This window comes from Apium graveolens, chromosome 4, assembly GCF_009905375.1.
Source record: "Apium graveolens cultivar Ventura chromosome 4, ASM990537v1, whole genome shotgun sequence".
Classification (NCBI taxonomy): Eukaryota; Viridiplantae; Streptophyta; class Magnoliopsida; order Apiales; family Apiaceae; genus Apium; species Apium graveolens.
This window is the reverse complement of record NC_133650.1, coordinates 206,461,238-206,471,574: the sequence shown is the minus strand read 5'-3', so window position 1 is coordinate 206,471,574 and position 10,337 is coordinate 206,461,238.

The following is a 10,337-nucleotide window of genomic DNA, read 5'->3' as shown; positions in this document are numbered from 1 at the left end:
GCCAATAAGCCATAAATCACTCCCCAAAGTGTATCCAACTGTTTAGGGGTGCGGTTCTAGTGTCCACGCGTAGCTGGACTATCCAGATTTAATATATCCATAATTATCCGTAATTATCCAATAAGCCATGTGTTTATCATGTAAATATGATTGTTTATCACGTTTATAGTGATAGAATTCCAGTAGGAAGCTTGTTCCTTTGAGATAGAATAGAAGCTCCTTGATTTTAGGAGGTTCAGTCCTGATAGGACACCACCACTACCAAGCTAAGGTCGTAGGCACTGTCGTACTAGTACCCCAGCAGCCTGACCAAATACCGTGGGGCTTACAGTATACCACCTGCCCAAATACCATAGGATTCCATCCATTATCAACCAACCACTGCCATTATCCATGACAGGTTTCCTATGACCAGTGGTACCCCTCCTGGGGTACAACCATGTATGAGAACCCATGGTTCGCCTGGCCAGTAGAACCTACCTGAGTGGGCTTCAGCTCCTTACGAGAACCCGAACCCTTCCTTAAACTTCCATAAATAATCCATTCCTTGGACCAAACCATACCTAAATAACCTTCAATCCAATTAATTAAGCCCAATCCATATCAATTAAGCCCAATCTCCCTCATGGGCCTTAAATCGAGCCCATGTGAGATTTTGGGCGCAACAACTACCCCCGGTTCCTTGTAGCATAACATGCAAAAGGAACTAAGAAAGGCTATATAAACCAATAATGCCAATAAATTCATGCCAATAAATCCATGCCAATAAATCCATGCCTGGAAAGTTTCAGTTACATAGGCGTACCTATACCACCAGCCGCATATCCATATTATCATAAAGTAGGAGGTTCCTTTCCTCCACCATATCCTTACAAGATCCTTATTCATGAGCTAGTGTTCACCAATGGAAGCCTATTAATTTTTCCCTGCACCAATTTACCAATAAATTAGACAACATATAAACCTTATCAAAATACAATAGAATTTAAAATTCAAAATCAAATCAAATCCTAGATTCAAAAATATTCAAAACCCCGGGTGACTCTCCCCCTTCTCCTTGAACCTCGCATACAGCCTCTTCCTTCAATGTTATTTCCTTTGGCCAACACTAGACCTAGCCTTACCTTAGAATGACCTCTATAGGTGCCCTTCCTTGCCTGAACCCTACCTGGGGTACGACACCAAGTGCGTACCCCTAATTTTCCAGTTATACGGAGAATCCATGTGCAGCCTACTCACTTAAATTTGCATTTCTTGCAGATGTCGAGTGATTTTATGGCTGCGAGCTCCTACCACTCCGTTACTGACGGGAACCCCATGACTATTAACTTGTCAGACATCATCTCCTTTCCATCCATTCCCCCCTACTATGAGTTTAAGAACCCGATCCAAGGCTAAGGTTATTGATTCAATCCGCACCTCAGCTAAAGCCCTTATCATTCCTCCTCCTTAAACGAACCCCCATTGTGTATCCTGTTATGACCCCTCTGCGGGGTAAGAGTTTGACCAGGGCTACAGAAGCCCTAAGACTGACAACAGAGCTAAGGGATGGTGCTAGAGTGCTGACTCAAGAAAATTGATTGAATGCGGGTTTACCCCCGTAGAAGGTCCTTTTCTAGCCTAACTTATAAATTTCACTGTATAGGTTCATGTACACAGCAGCACCCCTACTTGTATATATATAACTTATATGTTCCATGTCCTTTACCCATATCCATATAACTGCCACCTTATCTTTTCTTGACACGCTGATTTTTCTTTTACAGAAGAAATCGCTTCTGGAGTGCCATCTTTCGTGAAGCAATCAGTGAAATATGAAGATATTTTTAGTGATGAAGAAGATCCCGGTCCAATCCAAGCTACCCCCCATTTCCAGGGTTCCCCCTCCAAACTCTTTGATTCCAAAAAAGTCCTCCAACTCCTCCCAAAGAAAGTTGTCCAAGGTTCCCTCCAATTTAGCTAGAACATCCGGTTCTCATCCTTTGAAGAAACCCAGGGTGAAGATGGTTGAAGCCGCCCCTACGGTAACCCCTGTGATGCTCAAAGCTTATTCTTCTATCTCAAGTATGGTGAGCTGATTATTGAAACTGCTAGGGGTGCTCAAAGACTGGTAGAAGAGGTACGCCAACTGAAGGCTACCCTGAGGTATCGCGATGATGAGAGGGAGAGGGTAGCTGAAGCCCTTCAGAAAATCAGAGCCTTTGAATCCAAATTGATGAAGGAAATGGACCATTTAGTCAGGCTGTCTCAATACTAGATAATGAAAAGGAAGGAGAAGCTGCTACCGCTGCAAAGAGGATTCATGAGTTGGAGGTGAAAATTGCGAACCTCCAGACCACTTCCAGGAGTAACAAGATCATGCTTTTTGAAGCTGAAAAGGCCGAGCATGATGTCGGGTACAAGAATGGGATCAATGACTACATGAAGTCCACCATTGAATTTTTCTTGATCTTCACCCTCAGAGAAACCAGGGAAGCTGACCACTAACACTGATGTTCCCGTCAAGAATGCTGGCGTTGAGGTGCAGAATGAGGAGCCCAAGGACACACAACCTATTATTGCCCCAACCATTGAAGAGGTTGCCTCCAAGACCCCTACTCCATGATTTCTTTTATTTTGCAAGCCTTCTTTACCTGTCTTAGATAAATACTCTTACATGCACAGATAAGATAATCATAACCATAGGTTCTTTTTATGCAATTAAACCCTTCCTGGCCTATTTAGACCCATAGGTACCTCCCTTAACATAAAGTTATTATGAATGGAGAACATTACATTATTATACCGGCTAGGGCTCTAGTTGCCTTAATTTTAACACCCTTCCATAGTCTTGCTAAGTGAAAAACTTAACTTCAACCTACCAGTTTTAGCTTTTAGAACTCACATGGGTTACCCCATGCTAGGCTTCCTGAATGCACACGCACCCCAACTAAGAATACCAAGTATAGAATCGAGCCTAAGTAAGTTTACTCATCTTTACTTACTAAGGCTAATTAACATAACAATTTTAATCATAACCAAAATATCTAAATGATCTTAGAATAGCCCATAGAAAACATGAACATAGCTATATGAATGTAAAAAGAAAGAAATAGGTGATACCTGGGACCTTAGGCTACAGGTATGCTTCCGTACCTCTACCCCCCTGTGGGGGTTCGAACACATTCCTTCCTTTGGGGTACCATTGGTACCCCTGCCGAGGTTCACATTGGAACCTGTCCTATGGGGTTCATTCTGGAACCCTTCCTTGAGGTTACACTCCGGAACCTCTTCCATGGGGTTGCACTCCGAAACCCCTTGGGTCACACTCCGAGACCCTTCCTTGAGGTTACACTCCGGAACCTCTTCCATGGGGTTGCACTCCGGAACCCCTTCCATTTACTTATGCAAGACTTCACGGGATGTACACTCTCTCAGTGTCCTTGAGATCGACATGCACCCGTGGAAAAGGATCCACATTCCTGGTGGTATCCCAAGCCAAAGAGGTTCACATTCCGATGTGACCTTGCCAAATCTATTTAGTTTTTCATGCGTAAGTATAAACATCACCATCTAATGGGAATTACGTGGTCCGTTTGTGGGATCCATCCCAATTCTATGTATCGTCCATATATACTTGGTGTATCGTCCACACACCGTATCACCCATGACATACGTTCCAATGTATGCTTCGCATATAATCCATATGCGGTTCCATGCCAGGGTACGCAAGCCATTGTGTACCTCGTATGCCTCGCATATAATCCATATGCGGTCCATGCCATGGTACGCAATGCCTCGTATATATTCCATATGCGGTTTCATGCCAGTGTACGCAAACCATTGCGTACCTCCAACGATTTTTTTTATTTTATAACATGAGTTGTACATTTGCCATGCATAAAAGCCATTTCTAGGTATGCAATCCTTTGCATACTTCCATATAATTGCCTTATAAAAATGTATATCCTATAGGGGGTTCGCAAATCCATGCTCACCCCTACCTTATTGCCCATATAAATTTCCATAAACCATTCATACCAGTAATATGTGTAAAAATTTCCAAACAGCACATGCATAAAAAATTTAAACAAGCCAATATACCATATTTCCAATATATCCAAAGCCAATATTCCATATATCCAATATATCCAAAGTCAATATTCCATATATCCACTACCCCCTAGCTCTTTATCCTTAACGTGTTAAGGTGAAGAGCTAGAGCAGTGTTACCTATGCATCCATGTACCCATATCAGGTAACAAAAATTTAAATTCAATAAACCATGCGAAGTAAAACTTCATTTTATTCAAAGTATAGATTATATTATAAGGTTCGCAGATCCATGCTCACATATATCCATTCCAAGGTATGCTAATTCACAAGTACCCCATGTATAATCCATACATAATCCAATCCATATATAATCCAAATCACCTTACATAATTCCAATTCCAAGCTACAAGCCAGATCACATGCGCTTCAGATATGTTCAGGATACCGGTACACATACGAACCCATCAAATATATTATATTTATTCACAAATATTATTGCACATAAACATCTAATCATTATGAACAATAAGCAATCATCTACTCCAATCCATGCATAACGTGCAATCCTTAGTTTTAAAATTTTAACATATTAACAATAACATTGTCATATGAGGTGCCTGTACCTACTACCCCCTAGTTCTTTAACATATAATCATTTATGGTAAAGAACTAAGACCAAGTAATCATGCATTCGAGGTTCATACATATTCCATGTAAACATTAGTAAAGCATATAGGCATAAAAGCATTAAGTGTTCATTTAAACCTCATAAATTTCATATAACCAAATTAATTGATTCTTCTATCGGTGAGATATACGTGTACTACCCCCCCCCCCCCCCGAGCATACATGAATCAAGTACAAACCGAACCTGACCTAAGCATGGTAGCTACAGGTAATAAACTATTCTTATCATTCTTAAGATTTACTTGAATGCACAGAAAACTAGAATAGTAAGTAATACATAAAAGCATGAAAGTAGGACTTATCTTTGCTTTTGTCATGTCGGTCAAGGTTGAGGTTCAGGTTTAGGTTCCGCCATTGAGCTTCCAAGGTCAAAACTCTCTTTTGCTTGAGCTTCCGGTGAGGACCTCATTCCCCTAACTCAAGCTCTTTCATGATATTGGGAAACCAAGTTATCCTCCAAGCCATCCGACTTTCTTTTGATATGATGTGTAAACCTCCTTTTTTTTAATTGAGAACCCCTAGCTTTGGGGTGGGGATCATCAGCTTCAGCTCTCCCCATTTGTAGCACATGCACCATATTAGAGGTCTTCATATTTGGCTCATTTACAAGTGAAGTGTCCAACTATCAACTACATAGCAACCATCTTTGGGGTCCTCTGCTCACATTAACCAGCTTCAACTGGGAGTTGGATCAGACCTCCAGTTATATTATGAATGCTTCCGGTCCTCACCTTCCGTCGATGCAAGCATCAATGAACCTGCAAACTTGAAGTTGCAAGATACATACGAATATAATTGAAACTGGGGGCTATTATCTCCATATAAATAGCCTTGAACCCGTGAGTTGTAAGTTACATGCGAGTAATATGAAACCTCTTCCATAAGTATATATATCACAAAACCCGTTCATAGTAGGTAGATACCAGGGGTCCTGCAAGGGGTTAGTCACATGTATATTTTAAACATCAAGTGTTGAGGTGAATAAAGCTGTATACATCAATATATGTAATTGAACTTGTTAAGCGCAAGTGAGCTCCAGCTAGACCCGTGAAGCTCATGCAAGCTTCATCTACACCTGCTCGAACCCTGCCCATTCATTCCATGACTATAGCGGAGGAGCTTCTCTGTCTTGATCCTTCACGCAACATAGAATATGCCATCCTTAATGCCAATGAACCTTCAAAGGGTAAACTTGAACCTTATTATCGAAGTACCTTCGGGTCTTCTATTTCTCCTCGTCACGGCATGAACCTCCTAGTACTCATATGTACCCGAACCATGTCAAGATCCAGCTTCTAGCATATGCACCTCCATATGAGTGGGGATCTCATGGCCTCGATATCCTGATTTTCTTCCTTTTAAGTCTCTTTCTTAGATGTCAAAACAAGACATGCTGCTGGAATCCCCTGGTTTAGGTGACCTTCCATATTCGAACCTACTGGAGTGTTAGGAGATGGGTACGTACGTGTACCTGAACCTCATTTTAATGCCTCTAGTAGGTGAAAATTCTTGACTTTGGAGCTTTTCTCCATGAACCTTACCTTCCAGGAGGTACATATCCTATATTTTCCAGGTCCCTCTGTGCATCCTCGCCCAGGAGGGAGGTTCGCATCATCATATGGACCTCTTTGCTAACATCCAAGTTCACATGCTACTTAGTAACCTGGCGCTTCACATCTTTGTCAACCTTCAACTTCAGTTGCGATTCACTAATTAGGATGTTCACACCGTCATATATTTTATTTTAGGCCCTCCTACATCTCATCACTTAGGAGGTTCACATCCTTGGTTTTAGCTGCATTCACCAATGAGGAGGTTCACACCCTCGGCTTCAGCCTCAGCTGCTGTCTATTAATCGGGTGGTTCACATTCTCGACTACACCCGTGTTTACTAATTAGCAGGTTCATGTCCTACTATTTTTCCAAGTCCTCATGCGCCTCCTTCCTCAGGGGGTTCGCATCCTCGGCTTCAGCTGCACCTACCAATCAGGAGGTTCACACCCTCAGCTTCAGCTGCATTTACCAGTCAGGAGGTTCACATGCTTAACTTCAGCCTGTAAGAATGTTGGTTGCCTATAGCCTCCTGATAATCGAACCTCCAGGTTGCGGTTCTCCCTTGGGCTTCCGGGACCTTCTGCTACGGGGTAACCTCCAGATTGAGATTCCTCATGCCTCTCGCTCCTGAACTTCTTCAATGGCCTTTACTTCCCATCAACAGGTGATGGTTGAGCTCTACACCTGTTCTGTTAGAACATTAACACCCCAGATTGGGGGAGCTTCTTCGTAGCGGTATCTACCCACATGCGAACATGTACCTGGTTCACATGCATGAACCTGAAGCTCATAAAAACCAATTTTCTGGCTCTTTCATATCAGAATGGCCTTTGCTTCCATCAGTAAGTAAAGGATCAACTTCGCGCCTGAAGCTCACGTAAACCCATCCTTCTGACCTTTAACCTTCACTGGCAGGTGGAGGTTCAGCTTTGCACCTAAAGCTCCATCGGCATGTTGGGGTTCAGCTTCACACCTGAAGTTCCATCAGCAGGTGGGGCTTCAGCTTCGCACCAGAAGCCAATATGAACAGATCTGAATGCCTTTAACCTCCATTAGCAGGCGAGGGTTCAGCTTCACACCTGAAGCTCCATCAAGCCAATATGAACAGATCTGAATGCCCTTAACCTCCATTAGCAGGCGGGGGTTCAGCTTCACACCTGAAGCTCCATCAGCAGGTGGGGGTTCAGCTTTGCACCTGAAGCCCATGTGAACAGATCTGTATGACCTTTTACCTCCACCAGCAGGTGGGGGTTAAGCTTCGCACCTGAAGCCCATGCGAACAGATCCGAATGGATTTGACCTCCATCAGCAGATGAGGGTTCAGCTTCGCACTTGAAACCCATGGGAACCTATTTTCCAGCCGTTCTAGATCATAACCAACGTAAAAATTCTTCTTTCTAGCCATTCTTTTTTTACCTTTCTAATAAAGATCACAACCAGTGCATACAAGAGCCGTTAAAAACAAAGGTGGTATGATGAGCCATGATTTTTCCTTCGACTCATCGTCTTTTTAAACATAATCTCGTGAGAGATTGATTCTCCTTTTCGTTTATCGGCTCGATTCACGAAATTCTTGCCAGAGACATTGTTCTCGGGCTCATTTTCAAGATTATGACAATTGTTCTTTGAGGTACAACCATCGCCGAAGCTTTTGGACATCTCTTCTCTCTAAAGATGATAATGATCCCCTCCTTCTAGCACCAAAAATGTTGTGAGAAAAATTTGGTAACAACACCCCAAGATTGTCGTGCTGAAATAACTGATTTTACCCTCGGTTTTCGGGTAAAAATGGTTGTTGTGGCTGACTTGTAGGGGTACCACTGCGGCTGCACAGCTGGTAGTGTATGATGAAAAGGAGCTGGTTTGGTAAAATACCGAGCAAATGGCTAAGAATATCCTTCTCAAATCTGGCCAAAAGTACTCAGAGAATACTCACTAGGTCTCACGTGCCTTCCTCGTAAGAGAGTGAATATCTGGAACCCCTTTTACCAAATGCCTACATATCCTATTTATAGGAATCAAGCTCAATGTAGTTCTTTAGGGTTGGACTCCTGTCCTTAGGCAACAAGCCATGTTACCGATAAGCCATAAATCAGTCCCCAAAGTTTATCCAACTGTTTTGGGGTGCGGTTCAAGTGTCCACGCGTAGCTGGACTGTCCAGATTTAATGTATCCATAATTATCTGTAATTATCCAATAAGCCATGTGTTTATCATGTAAATATGATTGTTTATCACGTTTATAGTGATAGAATTCCAGTAGGAAGCTTGTTCCTTTGAGATAGAATAGAAGCTCCTTGATTTTAGGAGGTTCAGTCCTGATAGGACACCACCACTGCCAAGCTGAGGTATGTAGGCACTGCCATACTCGTACCCCAGCGCCTGACCAAATACTGTGGGGCTTACAGTATACCACCAGCCTAATACCATAGGATTCCATCCATTATCAACCAACCACTGCCATTATCCATGACAAGTTTCCTATGACCAGTGGTACCCCTCCTGGGGTACAACCATGTATGAGAACCCCTGGTTTGCCTGACCAGTAGAACCTACCTGAGTGGGCTTCAGCTCCTTACGAGAACCTGAACCCTTCCTTAAACATCCATAAATAATCCATTCCTTGGACCAAACCATACATAAGTAACCTTCAATCCAATTAATTAAGCCCAATCCATATCAATTAAGCCTAATCTCCCTCATGGGGCATAAATTGAGCCCGTGTGAGATTTTGGGCACAACAGAATCCATGAAAACAATCCAGATAAGATTACACAATCATTACACCATGGCCGAAAAAAAATGCCCAATCGAGGTGATCTCTTATCTCCACACAAATATTAACACATTTTCCACTTCACTTATTTATTATACACACATTCACTCATAACTAATCTCAATTCAAGATTTTATGTTTTATTTAGAATTATTTTTCTAAAAATATGAAGTAAAGGATTCTTACTACTTGGGATACTTGATACGTCTTTAATTGTTTAGTTCTTTTTGTTGCGAAATTAGATTGACATGTTAACTTATTGACTCTATTGTACAGGGAGTATATGACGATTCGTATAGTAATAATATATTCAGCATTTTTTACCCTGGTTGCAGTGTTCCAACATGGTTCACTAGTGAAAGTTACGTGCCTTCATTATCCTTAATCGTATCACATTCTAATCTTCGATACTTGAATACCTGCCTTGTGTACAAATTGAAGCCAGATCAAGAAAAAAAGTTTTACTTAATATTTCATAACATGGCCAAGGATAGAATGATTGTGTATGATCCAAGATGTTATGGCATCCCTGAGGATGATAAATATATGACATGGCTAAGCCATTGGAAATTTGGTAGCCACGAGATGGGACTTGTAGATGAGGTCAATGTTTCAATATTTAACTATGACGATAATCACGGTTTTGAGGTGAAAGAGATTGGCATCCATCTTGTGTACGAAGAGCAAGAACAGGCAGGTGTTCATTTAGCGAAACGACAAAAAATCAACAAACATGTGAGGATATATCTCACTATGTCATCCCGGTGGAAAGGCAGCCAGAAAGACATTATTATTACCATATTTTGGCTAAGACATGACAGGATGACAAGCTGTTAGACACGACGTGAAGCAACTGTTAAAGGATTATGATGACCGACGAGAAGCAGAGCAGTTAAGCATGGAAACAATTCTATAACAGCTGCCGCGATGATAGGGCTAGTGCATAACTAAAGGCCCTAAAAATCAGCAACTAACAGATGAATATGGAAGTCTAGAAAATACGAACTAACAATGTCAATTGAAAGAGACCAACAGGAGAAAAAGAATGGGAGGTGTGCATGTATAAGAGCAAGCATGAAACACAACACGAGGGAGAGGATTTTCAGATGGTAATTTCACTTACAAAGTATTGTAACAAAAACATTGATTCTAGTGATTGTTCTTGGTTGATAACAATTCAACCCGCAGTTTTTACCCAATTCGGGGTTTACCGCGTTACCAATTCCTTGTTCTTCTTTTTATATTATTCATTGCGTTTATATTATACAAATTATTAATCCTATATA